This window comes from Mixophyes fleayi, chromosome 2, assembly GCF_038048845.1.
Source record: "Mixophyes fleayi isolate aMixFle1 chromosome 2, aMixFle1.hap1, whole genome shotgun sequence".
Taxonomy (NCBI): Eukaryota; Metazoa; Chordata; class Amphibia; order Anura; family Limnodynastidae; genus Mixophyes; species Mixophyes fleayi.
Genome location: NC_134403.1, coordinates 245972735 through 245992909, shown reverse-complemented (window position 1 = coordinate 245992909; position 20175 = coordinate 245972735).

Genomic DNA, 20175 nt, shown 5'->3' with positions numbered 1-20175 from the left:
CAAATGCAGGATTTGTAAAGAGGGAGTGCCATGCTACGCCACCAGTGGGCATGACCAGCATGCAGGAGGGCGTAGCTATAATTTTAAACAATGCTTGGCTGCTCTCCAACTCTTCCTATCCCCATCATATACATGGGAAATGCTGCATGCACTACTGTTAGGGGCAAGCAGCTCTCTCTTTTCCAGCAGAGTTGTGTGAAGCGGGACATACCTCCCAACTGTAACTGCAGTTAGAAAAAAGTCCTGTTGGCAGATTGTCCTGCCTTCTCTTACCTACTCTTGCTGCTATCAATACTTGTTGCTGGTGCTCGTGTCCTAAGCTCAGTTGCTGTTTGTCTGGATCCTGGAATGTTGGGTCACTGTTTGGAAAAAAGACAGATATAGAAATCCCAGCAATGAGTGAACATAGTAGCCCCCCTTCCCCCCAAAACTGCCTGACATTAAATCAAAATCAACCATGTATAATAATTAGGCCTCCCAGTAATCAACCCGGAAAGTAAATTAATGTTATTCACCTTTAATAAAAAGATCAATTTCCCCCCAAACAACCCCAACATTAAATTAATAGTATTTACATTTAATAAATAAACCTGTTTAATTTGGTGTGTGTTCCAATAGTTTTTCCCCAGGTTATATATACCATATTATCTCAACTCAGTCTCCTCAGGAATATTTCCCGCCTCTCTCTGCCCGCAGTATATATTTTTGTGGTGTCGGGAGCTACCCCCTCCTCGTTTTTCATCAGCCCCCACCTCTGTTTTGTCCAGCTAATTTGCCAGCCATGCCCCTGCCAAAGAGAAATGCCACCCTCCCCCTCCATTTACAGCGCTCCCCATCCCCCCTTCTCTCTCCCCTTGGCCATAATGAAACTCTGTCAACAGCGCAGCAAGCGCTGAATGCTCCAGCCCCCCCCCCCCCTCAAGAGGTACCACGGCAGTCGCTCATGCTGTCGTGGCTCCCTCCTCCAGAACCAGGGGTGATGATGTCTCCCCTGCTGGCCGGCAGTCCAGGGTGGGCGGTGAGCGCTGTGCCAGAGCAAGGGCTCCATCCAGAGGTCAGAGGAGGTCCAAGGTCCCTTCTGCAGCAAACCGAGCACCTAGGACAGCAAGTAAGGTTAGCCTTGCAATTAACCCCCCCTTTTCCAGCAAGAATTCAAGGCAGTGGTTGTGAGGAAAGGCCCACCCTTCACCAATTATTTTTTCCGCCAAGCCCTTTCCTGCCCAGCAATCCAAGGGGATCTGACTGGTGTGCCCGATTTTATAACGACCCCCCCAGCGAGGAGAGCCCTATACCGCACGCGGTAGGAGCCTTCTTATGACGAACCTTATGGGAGGCGGGTACAATGACAAACTTTACAGGCTGAACAGGGGCATGCTGTTACTTACATCCCTCCCCACAGCGGCCCTATTCCCCTGATGAGCTTGCAGACATATAGTCAAGTTGGATATACAGATTGTCTCCCTTTCCCTCCAAGAGCAGTGGATACGAGGGAGTACCGGGGGCTAGACAGGGTCACCAGCTCACAGCCCCAGGCTATTTGGCCCACAGAGTGGGGGGATTCAGCCAGTACCCAGGCAATGGATTCTTGCCCATATATTGAAGACCCACCGTGTTTTCCCCAAGATAGCAGGCCAGCTCAAATTTTTCCTGCACCAGAAGTTATTTTGGACTACCACCACACCAGCTCCGTTGACCCATCCCTATTTTAATCCCCCCTCACCAATTTTAGAGATGACTACAGGTCATTAAGTAGGCGCAGTCCCCATCGGAGTCCAGGCCAGAGACGGTCGCTTGTAAGCAAAGAAGTTTCTTGTGTTCGCGTTGACACATACCTGGTTCCATCCCGTTGTCTCAAGAGCAGTGGCCACGAGTGTACAGGCACGAGCAAGGACAGGCCGTAGGGGCGGATCAGATTTTTGTTCCCCGTACAAACATCCCTGAGTTAGTGGTTGTCCCTAAGGCTTGTCAGCTTCCCTCAGGGGATTCTATGAATGTGATGGCCAAGGATTTTAACATGTCTGTTGTTTCAGCACCGCAGATCCAATGTTGCACACATTACACCGCATGACATGCCCCCCATAGACACCACTAGTGATGAGTCATCGGATGCAGAGCCAGGTCCGTAGACTGTTAAAATTATTGCAGACACAATTAGTCGGTAAGCCTACTTTTAAAGATTTAGTATTGGGTCCCCAGGTGGGAGAGGAAGCAGGCGATATGGGGCAATGTGAACATCAGGCAATCACTTTTGGAGTGAGACCCAGTGTGAGGGACAAAATAAGAAGGGGTGTCTTTGTCGATATGTTCGCGATTACAGTGTCGGGCAAAAAGAACCTGGAGGAAGCTTGTGGTAGGAATGGTATGGGGGAGGAAGCATACAGATCCTTCCCCAATTGGCTTAAAGGGTACTGTATTTTCGCGGCTATCTACACGGAGTATAGACCGGCAGAAAATGTTGACGTGTGGCGGTACTTAGACATCTTTCCCGGTAATAGATTACCCTATGTCACTCACCGGACCGTGAGTGCCTCTTCCCGGACATTTAGGAACCGTGGCCGTCCACCATCCTGAGGGTCTGCGCATGCGCAGCCCTTTTCTATACTTCAGTGTATACCCCTTTAACTTAATTGGCAGATCAGGCAACCTCCCTATATTAAGCACCTGTGGTCACTACCACGTTGCCTGATCTTGGAGTCTCATTCCTCATGAGTCTCTGAAGGTGTTCCTGTATTACTTGTGTATTCAGTGCTGCTGATTCCTGTGGTTTCCAAACCACTTCTACTACTGTGGTTCCATACCACTTCTACCATCAACTGTATCATCATGACTGTTTGCTGAATCCTATCCGCTGCCTCCGTGCACTACAGTCTTCTACACCACTTCAATGTTATTTTATATCAATGTGACTGTTTACTCATTGCTATCCGCTGCCTCCGTGCACTCCAGCTTTTACCTCACTCACCTGCTTCTCATCAAGTCTGTTTGCTGATTTCTATCCGCTGCCTCCGTGCACTACAGTCTCCTGCTTGCAACTCGCCTGTGTTCAACATCGTGACTGCCAGCTGACTACTATCCGCTGCCTCTGTGCACTACAGTCTCCTGCTTGCAACTCGCCTGTGTTCAACATCGTGACTGCCAGCTGACTACTATCCGCTGCCTCTGTGCACTACAGTCTCCTGCTTGCAACTCGCCTGTGTTCAACATCGTGACTACCAGCTGATTACTATCCGCTGCCTCCGTGCACTACACTCTCATCTCATCTTTGCTGTGACTTCCTCGAGACTGCCGCTTTTCATTACCATCTGCTACACTTCGTGATCTACAGCTCCTGCCCTGCGCTGCACTCCTGTTTCCCATCGCTGTTGGTTCCTGTGGTTGCTACTGGTTACCTCCGTGTGCCGCTGAGTCCTGCCGCTGTGGTCAGCGCTATCGTCCATCTCCTGCTGATCCACTCTCCACGCCTTCACGTGTTCCACTGGCCTCTACCCTCCTGTCAGCATTGGATTTGTATCTCTTCTACTACCCTCTGCTGGATCATCTCCATTCTCCTGGGTTTCCTATGAGTCCAGTTCCACGTGTTGCTGACTCCTGTGGATTCGTGTCCCTGTCGGTCTACTCACCTGTGCGCTGCACCTGCTAGACCGCTGCTTCTCCTATCCAGGGACTTCCTATCCAGTCGGTCTCCAGCCGCTCAGGTACCGCTGCAATCCCATCTGACTGCTACTGCTGAACCACGGTATGCATACTTCTCATTGACTGTGCTGTGTATTGCATATCTTGCTGGACTGTGTTTGGTTCTCTCTGGAGTCTGCTATCCGCTGAGTCTATTGCCATCATTGACTGTGTTATCATCGTGCTGGACTACTTCAAGAGACTTTCTAGATTGCAGACCTGATCAGTCATTTACATATATATATTCCTATATTGTGCATATTACTGTGGATCGTGTATAAGGTGCCTGTGTATATCCTGTGTTGCAGTCTTCCCCCGTGCACCTCCTCACATATATATGCAGTGGTACAACTTGCTGATGTCAGACCACTGATCCCTGTTTCCGGTATCACCTGTTCCATTATCCTCTCACATAGCAGTGGTACAACTTGCTACCGCAGACCACTGACTACCTGGATACCTCCACTTGGATTCCATTCCTTCACTCAGACAGCGGTACAACTTGCTACCCGCAGACCGCTGACTCTCATCACCTCCTTGTTTCTGTTGGACATTCCTCCTCACTATAGCAGTGGTACAACTTGCTATCGCAGACCACTGACTACCTTCACGTGTCCTTGTCCATACAGTTCCTTGTGTATCATTACCTCATTATTACCAGTGTTGCTAGTCATAGACTTTCCTGAGCATCTCATCGGCCATCATTTCATGTTCCGTGATCACCCAGCTACCAGAGTACCCTATTACCATCTACATTGCTCTGGTAAGCCTACCATCTGGTGATTCCTGGGTAAAGACTCCTAGTGCCCGTGACAGTAAGATCAGGCCATGACAGACCCAGATGTGGAACCTACCGCCAAAGAGATGCTGCAATATCTGGTTACCCGTATGGAACAACAAGATGTTCGTCAACAACAGTTGCTGCAATGTTATCAGACTTTAGTCGCCCAAGTAACTTCTGTGCCAAAGGTAGCAGCCACTGTTGATCCTTCCGTGTCGTCATCTTCTTCCCCTGTGCCATCCCAGGTGTCTACTGCTTCCACGCTACACCTGCCTACTCCGTCAAAATATGATGGAGACCCCAAAACCTGTAGGGGTTTTCTTACTCAATGCTCAGTTCATTTTGAGCTCCAACCTCAAAATTTTTCTACCCATCGTTCCAGAGTGGCCTATCTTATTTCATTGTTTTCAGGACAAGCCCTGGCTTGGGCTTCCCCTCTGTGGGAAAGAAACGATCCATTGTTACAGGATAGTGCCGAATTTATTTCCACGTTCCGAAGTGTATTCGATGAACCAGGTCGTGTTATTTCCGCTGCATCCAGCATTCTCCGTCTTCGCCAAGGATCTCGCACTGTGGCTCAGTACGTCATTCAATTTAGGATCTTAGCCTCTGAACTTCAGTGGAACACTGAAGCATTAATTGCCGCCTTCTGGCAGGGGCTTTCCGATAAAATTAAAAACGCACTGACTTCACAAGAACTACCCTCCTCTTTAGAAGATTTGATCTCTCTTTGCCATCGTGTAGACCTGAGGTTTCGTGAAAGAGAACCTGAGAAATCAACTTCGGTTCAAACACCTCTTCTCTCAAATCCTCAATTTCACCCAGCTTCATCTCCGGTGATACCCATGGAGATAGGTCGCTCCAAATTAACTTTAGAGGAGAGGGACCGAAGAATAAAGAATAGACTTTGTATCTATTGTGCCGATTCTACGCATATGCTCAATTCTTGTCCCAGGAGATGCCGGGCTCTAACCAATACTGGGGAGATAAGGTTAGGGTTCCTGCAGTCCTCTCCATCGTCTATGAAATCTAAAGTCTGCGCTTTTGATGTGACTATTTCCTTTGCTACCAAAACCTTTGAGTCACAGGCATTGATTGATTCCGGAGCAGCAGGAAATTTTATTTCCAAATCATTAGTAAATCAATGGTCTCTACCAGTGATTACCTTAAAAACACCCATTACTGTGACGGCTATAGATGGATCACGTCTCATCAACGGTCTCATCACCCAGAGTACGTCTCCAGTAACCCTTCAGATTGGTGCCCTGCATCATGAAGAAATATCGTTTTTGATCCTTCCTGTTACGACAAGTCCGATTGTCTTAGGCCTTCCATGGCTTCAGTGTCACTCTCCCCAGATTGACTGGCGCACTCCTCGAGTTACATCTTGGGGAACTGAATGTCATCATCGTTGTCTCTCCCAAGTGGTTTCATTCAAAAGACAGCATTCGTCTATTCCACCAGGTCCTCCTCCACAAGATCCTTCATCTACGGATCTGTGTGATAAAGTTCAGTCTGAACGCCTTCCTCCTCATCGGGCGTTCATGACGTCATCGGACGTTGAAGATGGATCTCAGGAGTCATCTTCAAAAAGTCAAGTGCTGGTGGTTCACGGTCACCATCCGTCTTTTCCGGAATTTCCTGCCCTCCCGCCCACCCAAGTTCCTGCGGTGGAGACTGTTTGTCAGACCTTTAAAAATAGCTGGTCTCAGGTTAGAACCTGTTTAAAGAAGACATCTGTCAAATATAAATCTTTCGCTGATAAGAAGAGGCGGGCTATTCCACCACTAAAAATTGGAGATCGTGTCTGGTTATCCACAAAAAATATTCGTTTGAAGGTTCCATCCATGAAATTCGCCCCTCGTTTTATTGGTCCATATAGGATCATTCAAGTTATCAATCCAGTATGTGTGAAACTCCTTCTTCCTAAGAGTCTTCGGATTTCTAATGCCTTCCATGTATCTTTGCTCAAACCTCTTATTATCAACCGTTTTTCAACTCCTCCCTCAGCTCCGCAGCCAGTTCAAGTTCATCAGGAGGAGGATTTTGAGATTACCGAGGTACTAGATGCAAAAATTTCGCGAGGAGTCCTCCACTTCCTCGTTCATTGGAAGGGCTTTGGTCCTGAGGAGCGCTCTTGGATCAAAGCTGAAGATCTTAATGCTCCTGCTCTTTTGAAGAAGTTTTACTCCAAAAATCCGGACAAGCCCGGTTCCAGGCGTTCTGTGCCCACCTTTAAAAGGGGGGGTACTGTCACTCACCGGACCGTGAGTGCCTCTTCCCGGACATTTAGGAACCGTGGCCGTCCACCATCCTGAGGGTCTGCGCATGCGCAGCCCTTTTCTATACTTCAGTGTATACCCCTTTAACTTAATTGGCAGATCAGGCAACCTCCCTATATTAAGCACCTGTGGTCACTACCACGTTGCCTGATCTTGGAGTCTCATTCCTCATGAGTCTCTGAAGGTGTTCCTGTATTACTTGTGTATTCAGTGCTGCTGATTCCTGTGGTTTCCAAACCACTTCTACTACTGTGGTTCCATACCACTTCTACCATCAACTGTATCATCATGACTGTTTGCTGATTCCTATCCGCTGCCTCCGTGCACTACAGTCTTCTACACCACTTCAATGTTATTTTATATCAATGTGACTGTTTACTCATTGCTATCCGCTGCCTCCGTGCACTCCAGCTTTTACCTCACTCACCTGCTTCTCATCAAGTCTGTTTGCTGATTTCTATCCGCTGCCTCCGTGCACTACAGTCTCCTGCTTGCAACTCGCCTGTGTTCAACATCGTGACTGCCAGCTGACTACTATCCGCTGCCTCTGTGCACTACAGTCTCCTGCTTGCAACTCGCCTGTGTTCAACATCGTGACTGCCAGCTGACTACTATCCGCTGCCTCTGTGCACTACAGTCTCCTGCTTGCAACTCGCCTGTGTTCAACATCGTGACTACCAGCTGATTACTATCCGCTGCCTCCGTGCACTACACTCTCATCTCATCTTTGCTGTGACTTCCTCGAGACTGCCGCTTTTCATTACCATCTGCTACACTTCGTGATCTACAGCTCCTGCCCTGCGCTGCACTCCTGTTTCCCATCGCTGTTGGTTCCTGTGGTTGCTACTGGTTACCTCCGTGTGCCGCTGAGTCCTGCCGCTGTGGTCAGCGCTATCGTCCATCTCCTGCTGATCCACTCTCCACGCCTTCACGTGTTCCACTGGCCTCTACCCTCCTGTCAGCATTGGATTTGTATCTCTTCTACTACCCTCTGCTGGATCATCTCCATTCTCCTGGGTTTCCTATGAGTCCAGTTCCACGTGTTGCTGACTCCTGTGGATTCGTGTCCCTGTCGGTCTACTCACCTGTGCGCTGCACCTGCTAGACCGCTGCTTCTCCTATCCAGGGACTTCCTATCCAGTCGGTCTCCAGCCGCTCAGGTACCGCTGCAATCCCATCTGACTGCTACTGCTGAACCACGGTATGCATACTTCTCATTGACTGTGCTGTGTATTGCATATCTTGCTGGACTGTGTTTGGTTCTCTCTGGAGTCTGCTATCCGCTGAGTCTATTGCCATCATTGACTGTGTTATCATCGTGCTGGACTACTTCAAGAGACTTTCTAGATTGCAGACCTGATCAGTCATTTACATATATATATTCCTATATTGTGCATATTACTGTGGATCGTGTATAAGGTGCCTGTGTATATCCTGTGTTGCAGTCTTCCCCCGTGCACCTCCTCACATATATATGCAGTGGTACAACTTGCTGATGTCAGACCACTGATCCCTGTTTCCGGTATCACCTGTTCCATTATCCTCTCACATAGCAGTGGTACAACTTGCTACCGCAGACCACTGACTACCTGGATACCTCCACTTGGATTCCATTCCTTCACTCAGACAGCGGTACAACTTGCTACCCGCAGACCGCTGACTCTCATCACCTCCTTGTTTCTGTTGGACATTCCTCCTCACTATAGCAGTGGTACAACTTGCTATCGCAGACCACTGACTACCTTCACGTGTCCTTGTCCATACAGTTCCTTGTGTATCATTACCTCATTATTACCAGTGTTGCTAGTCATAGACTTTCCTGAGCATCTCATCGGCCATCATTTCATGTTCCGTGATCACCCAGCTACCAGAGTACCCTATTACCATCTACATTGCTCTGGTAAGCCTACCATCTGGTGATTCCTGGGTAAAGACTCCTAGTGCCCGTGACACCCTATTACCATCCTCTACACTGCTAACGCAAGACAACAACCTTCTGACCAACATTGCAACACATATAGCCCACTCAGTACTTTTACCTTTGCAGTCTGGCTGGTCCATTGTGCAATATGATGTAGCACATGCCCTTGTGTTTCTAACTCCCATTGTCCTATAGATTGTAAGCTTTCGAGCAGGGTTCTCTTACCTCTCTGTCTGTATGTACTACCCAGTATTGTCTTATTAATGTTTGTTCCCAATTGTAAAGCGCTACGGAATTTGCTGGCACTATATAAATAAATAATGATGATGAAGATGATCAACGATATGTTCATCAAGGACGAGAGTCACATATGGAGAGCATATGATGACATATTTAGACGTAAAATGAGCTGCCGTGCTAGTATTCCTCTCGGTCTTAAGGATATTGACACCTGTATGGAGCTGATGCACCCCAGTAGTCACCCTAACATAGCGATTGAACAAAAGCGTTTTCAGGCAGGAGGGAGGACTACAGCACCTCCCGCGCAAAAGAATAGATGTTACGCTTTCAATTCAGGGTCTTGCTCGCGAGGAGCAGGGTGCAAATATAGACACGTTTGTTCCGCGTGCCGAGGTTCCCACCCAGTCAGAGAATATTCCAGGGCCTCCAATGCAGGGGGCAGAGGAAGAGGTAGCCAAGCAACAGCTGCGCAGCAAAGCTCCCTCCCCAATTAACCAAGTGGCGCTGAATAGATGGCTTAGCTTTACCCCAGATTTAGAATTGGCCTCCTTCTTGAGAAATGGCTTCCAGAATGGCTTTCATATCCCAGTTCAGGGTACTTTGAGCCCCCCGATTCCTTGAAATTTAAAATCCGCAGACATCTTTCCCGAGGCCTTAAACAACAAAATTGCCAAAGAGATTAAATTGGGTCGCATGATAGGCCCTTTCGTGCAACCCCCTCTGCACAATTTAGTGGTATTTTCTATTGGGGTAGTCCCAAAGAAAACTCCCGGCAAGTTTCGTTTGATACAGCACTTATCTTACCCGGCCGGCGGGTCAGTGAACGATGGCATAGACCCCTCGCATAGCTCGGTGACCTACCAATCATTTGAATTGACTTTCTTGCTCGTACAAGAGTACGGGCGGGGCGCGTTATTGGCTAAATTAGACATCGAAGCAGCATTTCGATTGCTTCCACTTCATCCTACCTCCTTTAAGTTCATGGGCTTTCGTTGCAAAGGTGGGTTCTACATAGATCGGTGTCTCCCCATGGGTTGTGCCGTCTCCTGTGCATTCTTTGAGAGGTTCAGTTCGTTTCTCCATTGTTGCATTCAGGCAAGGACAGGACACAAAGGAATTGCGCATTACCTGGACGACTTTCTGAAAATAGGTAAGCCAGGATCCCCGCAGTGTAGGAGCATATTGTCGTCAGCGCAGGATTTGTTTACGGTGTTAGGTGTTCCTACAGCCCATGATAAAACCGAGGGCCCCACGCATTAGTTGTCATTTTTAGTGATCGAAATTGACACTCATGCAGGTTATTGTTGTCTTCCAGACGACAAAATTGCAAAGATGATTGAATCAATTGGCATTTTTCAGTCTAGTCGGTCGACGCAGCTTCGCAAATTACAGTCCCTGTTGGACCTGTTTAACTTTGCTTGTCGGATCATCCCTATGGGGCGGGTTTTCTGTAGGAAACTCCAAAGGGCCATGGCAGGGAAAGTAAACCCTCACGCCATCATTCGTTTATCGCGGGAAATAAGGGAAGACTTGCTTATCTGGTTGGAATTCCTTCGGAATTTCAACGGTAAGAGAATATGGCCAACCCCTCCTATGGCGAAAAAACGATTAGATTTATACACGGATGCGCCAGGAGAACAAGGTTTCAGTGCTTACCTCAACGAGGAGTGGTGCGTGGCCCACTGGCCTGACACATGGCGGCAATTAGGTTTAGTACACAACTTATTAGTTTTGGAACGGTTTCCTATTATTGTGGTCCTGGAGCTTTGGGCATCGCGCCTGGCCGGCTGCCATATAATTTTTTGGTGCGACATTCTGGGTGTTGTTCAATCGATCAACAAACAGAGCTCATGGTCCCAACATGCCATATCCTTGTTGCGGCATCTGATCCTTTGTTGTCTCGAGCATGATATTACATTCAGAGCAAGGCACGTGCCAGGCATTGAGAATGGCATAGCGGACGCTTTGTCTAATTTTCCGTGACGTAGGTTTATGGCATTAGCTCCAAGAGCCAACCCTCAAGGGACTCCATGTCCTTCTTGTGTCTGGCAGATCATCAAGCTGGCATAAAAGGACAGGCAGAATGATTATTGGCGGTACCCACGAGACGAGCCTACTGGAAGGCGTGGCGAGATTGGTCGAATTTTCTGGAATCTAGGAAGACTTCAGGGTCAGAGCAAGGAGAGTCGATGTCATTGTTTATGTGGGAGCGATACAGAGCAGGGTCATCAAAGACAGCTATGTCCGCTACCCTGGCAGGTATATCGTTTATGTCACGGCTTCATGGTACCCACGACGTTACAAAAAGTTTTATAATTGCCAAAGCTTTGAAGGGGTGGTCTAAGGAGAGGCCCATACCACCAGACACCAGGAGGCCGGTAGATATGAGGATGCTGAATAGTTTAATGCGGGCCGTGATTTCCATTACCCATGATAATTATGAGTTACTTCTGTTTAGAAATGCATCCTCGTTAGCATTTTTTGGAGCATTTAGAGTGTCAGAATTAGTAGCGCAATCCAGAACACGATGGTCCGTGGGTTTGCTAGCTCTACACACAATAGTCCAAAGAAATCAGCTTTTATGTAAAATTAGCAGGTCCAAAACAGATCAGGCGGGTAAAGGTTGATGGATTCAATTGCAGGCTCAAAAGAACACGGAGATTTGCCCCATTATGTTAGCAACTCAATACGCTAAGATTAGACCCAAGAACGTTGCATTGTTTTTAGTTCATCAGGAAGGTTCCCCTTTAACTATGTATCAGTTCCAGACCGTATTCAAGAAGTCACTGATATGCCTAGGTTTTGACACCACACTTTATGGTACACATTCTTTCCGCATAGGTGCGGCAACCTCCGCTGCATTGGCAGGCTCTTCAGTATTGGAGATTAAAACCCTAGGCCGATGGAAGTCTGCTACATATAAAAAATATATTAGGCCGAATGTTTAACTGTTACGTTTTGTCTCCTTTGTTTTACACTCTTTTGTCGTCTCTATTCCCTTTCTCTTACTCGGTTGCCCATGGCTCCTCTGCTTGTCGCTTCTACGTGAGGGTGTGAAGGGATTTTCCAGTTTTTTCCTCACAAGGCCTGATTAGTGGTATGCCTTCGGGGTTTTCGGGTTTTTACTTTTACATGAATGACCTCCTTTTCTTCTTCTACTTTTCTACGTTGCTTTTCTGAATATTGACAGGTGGCGCAGTTACCCAAATGTTGTTTTCAAATACGTCACCTCAACCAGATAGAATCCTGATCGAAAGTAATTTATTTTGCAGGTGTCCAGAGAAAGATAAAATCCATTTGGATAGTTGGACATTCATACGTGTTCTGGGTGGCCAAATACGAAAAGTGTCTAGATCACTCTGAATCCCCTGCTGCCCGTGGAAATTTATTGGTTAGGGAAAAGAGTGCTTTGTTGGCGAAATCTTCTTCCCTGGCTGACGGAACTAATCAGGCAGTGGGGTCCGCCGGATGTACTAGTCATTCACGTAGGGGGAAACGATCCGGGGCAGGGGAAATCTCTAGATTTGATTATTAACATCCGTCAAGACCTGAATGTCATTCGAAAGAAATGGTCGACCATGGTAGTAGTTTGGTCCACATTGATTCCCCGTTTGAGTTGGAGAACTAACATTCCCCTGAAGATTATGGGTAACCTAGTTAAAAAGGTGAATCAGATAGTGAGAAAGATTGTGGTCTCGCTGGATTACTTCGGTATTGAGCACGGGTGTATATCTGTAGATCAGGCCCATTTGTATAGGAAGGATGGGGTACATTTAGTTCCAGGAGCCGTATAGATTTTCATAAAGACCATTTATAGTTCAGTACAGTTGCCAGCCATGTTCACACTTGGTTCAGCTATCAGTCGTTAGCCGTGTCGCAGTGCACTTTCTCCACCACCAGTTCAGATAAATAAACTGTGTTCTAATTTTGCCATGTATTACAGTCTCTGTGTCGTTATTTTAGTTATGTTAAGTAAGTAATGTAAGATTATACAAGGTATGGGGAAGGTTTGAAATGAGTTATCCAAGTTATGATGGTTTATGCTGGCAGTGGGAGAGAAGGGGGCGGGGACAACAGCAGGGGAGAGATAGCCGTGAACAGTGTGAGAAACAGTCTGCTCACAATCTACAAAGTGGCTGTTCCTGGGGGCAGGGTCCAGCCACCTAAAGCACAGTGCCCCAGGCTGGAGGAAGGGGGAGGGGGGTTCCAGGCACAAGGAAATCCTCCCTGGGTGTGCCTATGCTCATGCCCTACTCATCAACACTAAACACATTTCCTTAATAGTCCCCACACACTTACCTTCTTATCTTCAGCTGCATGCTGTAGGAGTCAGACTCTTCTTTTTGCCTCCTTTGCTGCCTGCGAAAGTTGGATGGCATGCAAATGCCAGGAGATATGCTGGCTGCCTGTGGCCTTGGAAGTGTGAGAGGGAGGAGGCAGCTGGTAGAGTGGAAGTAAAAAAGAGCAACAGTTATTGGCTTAATGCATTTCTCCACCTCACCCAGCAGTTTCTTCACAGGGATAATGAGACTCTATGTCTTATTCATTATTTAAGTTATGCACAGTAACTTAAATTTCATTGATTAAGTGAGCATAAGTAAGGTTATCCACAAAGAATCTTTTCATACACATTCAAAAATGAATTTAATGTTCTGTTTACTTATACACTTTTTTATGTACATTGTATTTACATTTTTTCTGAGAACCTCAGTCACACCATTTGCATTTTACATTTTTTTGCAAAATGCTCATCAATGCTTTGTTATCATTTACTTTTCTCCCACCAAAAGCGTCCTATTGTTCTAGTCTTATTTTCTCTTGCCACATTGCTCCATCATCCCTCTGCTTTTTTTTTTGCCTAATATATACTGCATTATTTATATTTATTTTCTCCAGTGGTTGATGCACTTAATTATTTTTTGGCTTAATCCACTGCATACATTTCCCTCCAGAAAATATTTTTCCTGGCAGACACCCTTTCTTTGCTTTATATTTACAAATCTATAAATAACTTTGCATATATTTTTCCTTATGGTCTGGCTTTCCATATTCTTCAGTCATACATTTGCTAATGAAGCAGGGTGGGAAATACAACTGACACAGTCCAATCAAAATGCAATCTCACAAAGTGAAACTTATCAGTGTGCAGCACTGATTGTTAAACATGTTGATGTATGCCATGAGCCACAAGGGAATGAATAGTGGTCCAGAATGATAAACTGAATACAGAAACTCTACAGACTTGTAGACCTAAGAGAACATCATCTGCAGTCCAACCTTTAAACTGGAAAAGACACACAAAAAAATTACAGAAGCAGGGCTGTTATAGGAAAAAGTTGTTACAAGCCTCACAACTTAATTGAGGAAGCAGAAAGCACCCAATAGATCCTAAGTTACATGTTACTTACGATCCCACCCCCCAAATAAGGCTTTCTTAACCCAGCAAAAAGAATTGTTGTGGAATGTTAACTGCTTGCTGAAACTTAAGGAAGCTCAGGGTCATGTTTAAATCCAAACCAGTAGTGCTGAGTAACAACAATAAACTGTTCTAAAAGCATCATTCATTTAAAGAACTCACAACTAAATATGCACAACATACAACTTAATGCACTTTTTAGATTTATATCAAACATTAAACATTGTGTTCATTTTTTAAAAAGCAACCTCTTTTTAATTTTAACCACCATTGTAATAAATCACATTATAAAGTGGCTGATGTGTCAACAGTTCATTGCTGATATTTGTTAAAAACAGCTAACAATACGCTAGTAATAATATAAAAGCATAACAGCGTACTTGAAAATTAAACGGTTAATGTATGCAGGCTTAAACCAAGCATACGCTTACATAAGGGACACATAGGAAATCCTCACAAACATGGGAAGGATATATAAACTCCATAGAGATATGGAGGATTTGAGATATTCGTGAAGATTTGAACTCAGGTTTCCACTGTTGAAAGGGGGATTGTCTAACCACTACGCCAAATGTGGAAGTGGAAACAATATGTGCATGAAATAGACTCGAAGAAAAAGCTGAGCATCAACTTCTCTCATAACATTTTTTCCCTTTTTATTTTTTATTAATGTCAATAATTATACTTTGAAATATTATAGCCAGACATCCTTGGTACATGCACTGTTTAAATTTATTGATATGGAAATTCAGTCATGTATACTAATAATAATAATAATTATAATAATAAAAATAATTGGACTTCAAATTGATTGTCTTTTTTTTTGGGGGGGCACTTAGGTTCTTTTACCTTTCATCTGTGGCTATATCCTATGTCTTTGCAATTAAGTAATTTTTAACAGCTGCTTCTCTGTGTTGTAGCTGCACACAATTTTCAACATGCCATTTAGTCATATTCAATAAAATGTAACAGGAATCAAACTCATTAACGTACTGATGATAAGTGGATTGTCTAACCACTACGCCAACATGCAAATGGAAACAATATGTGCATGAAACAGAAGGAAAAGCTGAGCATAAATGTCTCTCATTACAAACAGTTGTATCAATTCTACAATGAAATATTGGAGCCTTCAATCCTTGGTACATGCACAATTTAAATTTTGGGATAGGATAAATTCCCAAAACAACACATGCATTACTGCCAACATGAAGGTTTAAGGATAAACCCTAAGAAATACACACACACACACACACACACACACACACACACACACACACACATTCTCTTGTTGTTCTCCATCACAAAAAATGTGGAATAGGAAATTTATAAGTGTAAATAAACGTGGATGCTGATGTAACTGCTAACAATTCGCAATCATAAATATGTACAACACTAGCTCTTGCAAACAGCGACACATATACTAGCGTACTCTTCTAGAAGTGACACATAGGAGTACATCCACAGAAACGGGATATACAAAGTCAGCAAAGGCTGGATTCTGGTTTTGAACTCATGTCCCTGCTGTTACCAGCTCATGTCTCTAACTGGTAAGGCATACTTCAGATTGAAACAAATATATAACTCAACACATGCATACTGCCACATGAAGGTTGAAGGAGAAACAATAAAGAATTACACACACATTTCTCTTGTTCTCCAGCACGAAAATTGGGTCCTAGGAATTTTTTAAATGACGATAAACATGGATACGGATGTAAATGCTAATAGTACGCAATGTGAAACATGTCCATGTACTTTGCGTACTGTTCTTTCAGTACACATATGGTGCCATGCAAAGTCTGTACAGGTACGTTCTTCATTTAGGATGCGAACCTAGTACTTTTGTTGCCAGATGAAATGGCTAAGCACCCCACTAACATCCAGACTAAAGAGTACATATGTTATATGGACTATACTGAAACAATAGGTCATTCAACATATCTGCAATTATGAAACCTGAATCTTTATACAGAAGGAACACCTAAGTATATTAGCAAAAGATGTAATCAAACGAACCACATACACTTACATCATTTTTTGTAATCTAACGCAAAAATATGCATGGAGGTTTTTTAAGCCAAAAGAAACACACGCGCTTTCTAAACACACCTGTGTCTGCTGTCATCTAAGCAGCGTCAGCGTATGCACCTGCCGATACTTCTTTAATTATGCTTCCCTTTAAAACAGCATTTGCTGCACTTGTTTTTTTGTTGGGAGTTCAGTGGTTTTGGTGAGTAAGACAGACGAAGAAATGCTGCTTAGAGGTATTTGGAGCAGTATCTTTCACAAATCAAAGTATGTTTTATGAGCTAAAATAGCATTGTGATGCGTTTTATTGTTTGATACACCAATGCTATTTTAACAATAAGTTTGTCTACTTTGTGAATTAAGGGGTTTACATTTGCTTTTTAAATTGCATTTTGGATGGTAGGAGTAAAGTATTGAAAATTATTCAGTATTGATGATCTTCTTGAACTATGTCTTGTCACTTTGACTAGGGACTGCATCTTTACAGAATTATTTATAGTTTGTTTTAATTTGTGGCCTCTTGTCTCTCTTTCTTACCTGCTTCCCCTCCCTAATAGATTATCTGTTACAAAGTTTTGGGAAATATTTTGGGTTTGCACAAGGTGCCTTTTGTGTTTTGGTGTGTGGTAAGTATCCAGTGCCACCCAATCTTATGTCTGTTGTGTTTCTCTTTCTGTCTCTTTATGGTGAGGTGGTCTCTGATGTGGTGTCTTTGCTCACTCACTATGGCTTGAGTATTACGTTTTTTTTAATTTTTTTTACAATAATTCCTTACCGTACTTGCAAAAACAAAGATTGAAGAGGAATCACAGTTTTGTTGTAAGTATATAAGTTTCATGTTTGGAGTCTACAGTGAAAATGCAAAGCTGTAAAGGCCTCTGCTAATGTATTTGTTTGTAAACTCAGCCTTTTGTCACACATGCAGGCGATCCTGGAGTTGGATGAGAATCTGGTTCTTAAGGAGGCTGATCCTCCACAACGTCCAAACCAGCATCTGGTACATCGCCGTCCTAGGAAGCGTGTCTTCAGGCCACGTGTCAGCCTTTTTGGGATGTCAGATGCAGAGGTTGTCCATCCTATCGGCTTACTCCTCATGTCATCTTGGACACCCTGCGTATTGTGCAGTGACCTTGAGCCAATGCACCACATCCCGACAGCAGTACTGCCTTTGACCAAACTGCTGGCGGCACTGCACTTCTGTGCATCTGGTTCCTTCCAGACTACAGTGGGGGTCGCGGCAGATATGTCCCAGACCACCTTCAGTTGTGTGCTAAAGGCTGTGCTCCAGGCATTCCTGTCGCGCCTCTCCCAGTTTATACAACTGCCACTTGATGAGGAGTCCCTTGTGTGGATTGAGCAGCAGTTTGCCACCATAGCTGGCTTTCCACACATCATAGGGGCAGTAGATGGGATGCATGTGACCTTGGTCCCGTCGAGTGGGGATGATTCTCTGTATTTGAACAGGAAGCATTTCCAATCGATAAACGTCCAGGCTATTTGTGTCCCGTCTCTCCAGATCAGTTCCCTGGTTGCCAAATGGGGTGGGAGTATCCATGACTCCTTCGTGTTTAGGCAATTGGGGATGTGGCACAGATTGCAAGAGAGGCAAGGGGGTGCAAGGCCACATGGAGACGCGTGGCTTCTTGGTAATTAGAAAAATGTATTTACTCAATTTTTTGCTCACCTTTTTTCAACAATCATCAACTTCAAAGTTACTGCACTCTGAATGTGATATTTGTCCTTGGATGTAATGTTTCCACATTGTGTCATATAGTGCATGTGCCCTCTCTTTATAGTTGTTACAAAACTGTGGATTTTTTAAAATGTCCACGTTTCTAAATGCTCCTGGTAATGTTGCCAGATTTCATAAACAGACATAACATCTAAGGTTACATGATGTTTTGAAAGTGGCTATTTTGCTACACATGTTAGTAAACTCTACAAGGCCATATGCCTAAGTCAAGTTGCTTTGAAATGTGTCTTTTCAAATTGTTACATTATATTTGTTTTGCTTAAATTGTTAAAGAGGTGGCTAGTTTAAACGTATTCACTACATGTAAGATAGATATTGGCCATACCATCCCTCTGAAATAACGTAGAAAACACATTGAAAAAAGCCTTCAGCCTCCTATGGTTTGTGTTTTCTTATATGTGATTAGCTTAAAATGTTTTGTTTATTTAAGGTAATATTCCTCACTTAGCTGTCAATTTGCCTTTGCTATAATGTATTAGACAGATTTGTGAATGCTAGCATTTTGAGGGTGGTCATTTGTTTGTGTTACAGTGTATTAATGTTTGTTTCTTATGTCTTTCCTCTCATCCTACATAGGAGACAACGCTTATCCCTTATGCCCTTGGCTCCTGATTCCGATGTTGAGCCCACACAGAATTTGAGGTTGCATATAACTCTGCTCATACAGCCACCAGATCGGTCATTGAAAGGCCATTTCGCCTATCAAAGGCCCGCTTCAGATGCCTTGACCAGTCTGGTGGTGCACTTAAGTATGGGCCGAGTAAAGTATGTGACATCATAGCTCTGTTTTTGGTGTTTCACAATATTGCCATCCGGAGTGGGGCTCCAGGGGTGGTGGACGAGGTTGCTGGGATGGACGAGGTGGGGGAGCCTGAATCCACACCGCGGGAATCAGATGAGGAGGCCAACTTCAGGCAGTATGTCATTGATACATATTTTTGAGGTAAATCAAATGTATTAGTACTGTTTCCTTTAAAGGTCAAATGTCAAATACACCAATGCTATCTGATTTAATATTGAGCAAACTAAAAATATATGCAAACTTACATTCAAAACAAACAAATGGCTTGCCAAACATACATGGTGGTGTTGTCTTAATAAAATTGTATCCATTTGACATGCTTGTAAAATCTATGCCAACCTGTAAGTGTACTTGAAAATGCTTTAGGAATTCTCCTTAAATTATTTAAAATCTTTCAAATATTATTGCCTAACATTGTTAGTAAAAATCTAGGATAACAGTATTCATCAAGGAATCTAAAGTATATAATATAATTTGTAGGCATTAGACTGAAGAAAATGCAATATTTGTACAACAAGTAATGTGTTACCTTTGTAACCACAGGCTGTTTCACCCACATGCCACATGCCACACCATGTAGGTGCTGGCAGGGCTAAGGGCCCACAGCACTTGCCTTTCGAGTTGCAGGAGGTGGCCATGGTGTCAGAGCCAGTTGAAGAATGTAGGTATGTATAGTGTTCTGATAAATAACATTTAATATTATTGTAAAGTGTGGGTGCTGCATACAATATTGCTGTAAAAAACTTTGGAATTGTGATGGAGATTTGTGTGTCTGCCTAGGCAACGCTATCCATTCCACATTCTTAATAGCTGATTTTTTTTGGGTACTTTCTAGACAAAACCACCACAAACCACACTCCTAAACCAAGATATAGCTGAAACCCACAAGCCACTATTCCAGAGAGTACTGTGTTGAGCCTTTCAAGACCCTTTGCAAGCTAGGTTACAGTGGCCACCTTCATGTGCACAAAGGCATAAACTAAGTACATGCAGTAAAGTTAGATGTGAGCTAATATTGTTGTAGTAATTTTTTCTTTTCTATTCAACCGCCAAAGATAACATGCATTTTAGAGTTCTGAATTTCATGTCTTATCACACGTTAAAGTATTTATCCAACGCTACAACCCTGTCTATGTGTTTCTTCACTTGCTCTGATTGTTTGCTCATCATCCAAGGAACTTACTGTCAAAGGCAACTGTCTTGCTTGCTATGTATTGTGCTGCACCGGCCACTTTTCGTGTTTTGGGTTTTGGGTTTTGGGTTCTGATTAGCTTCAA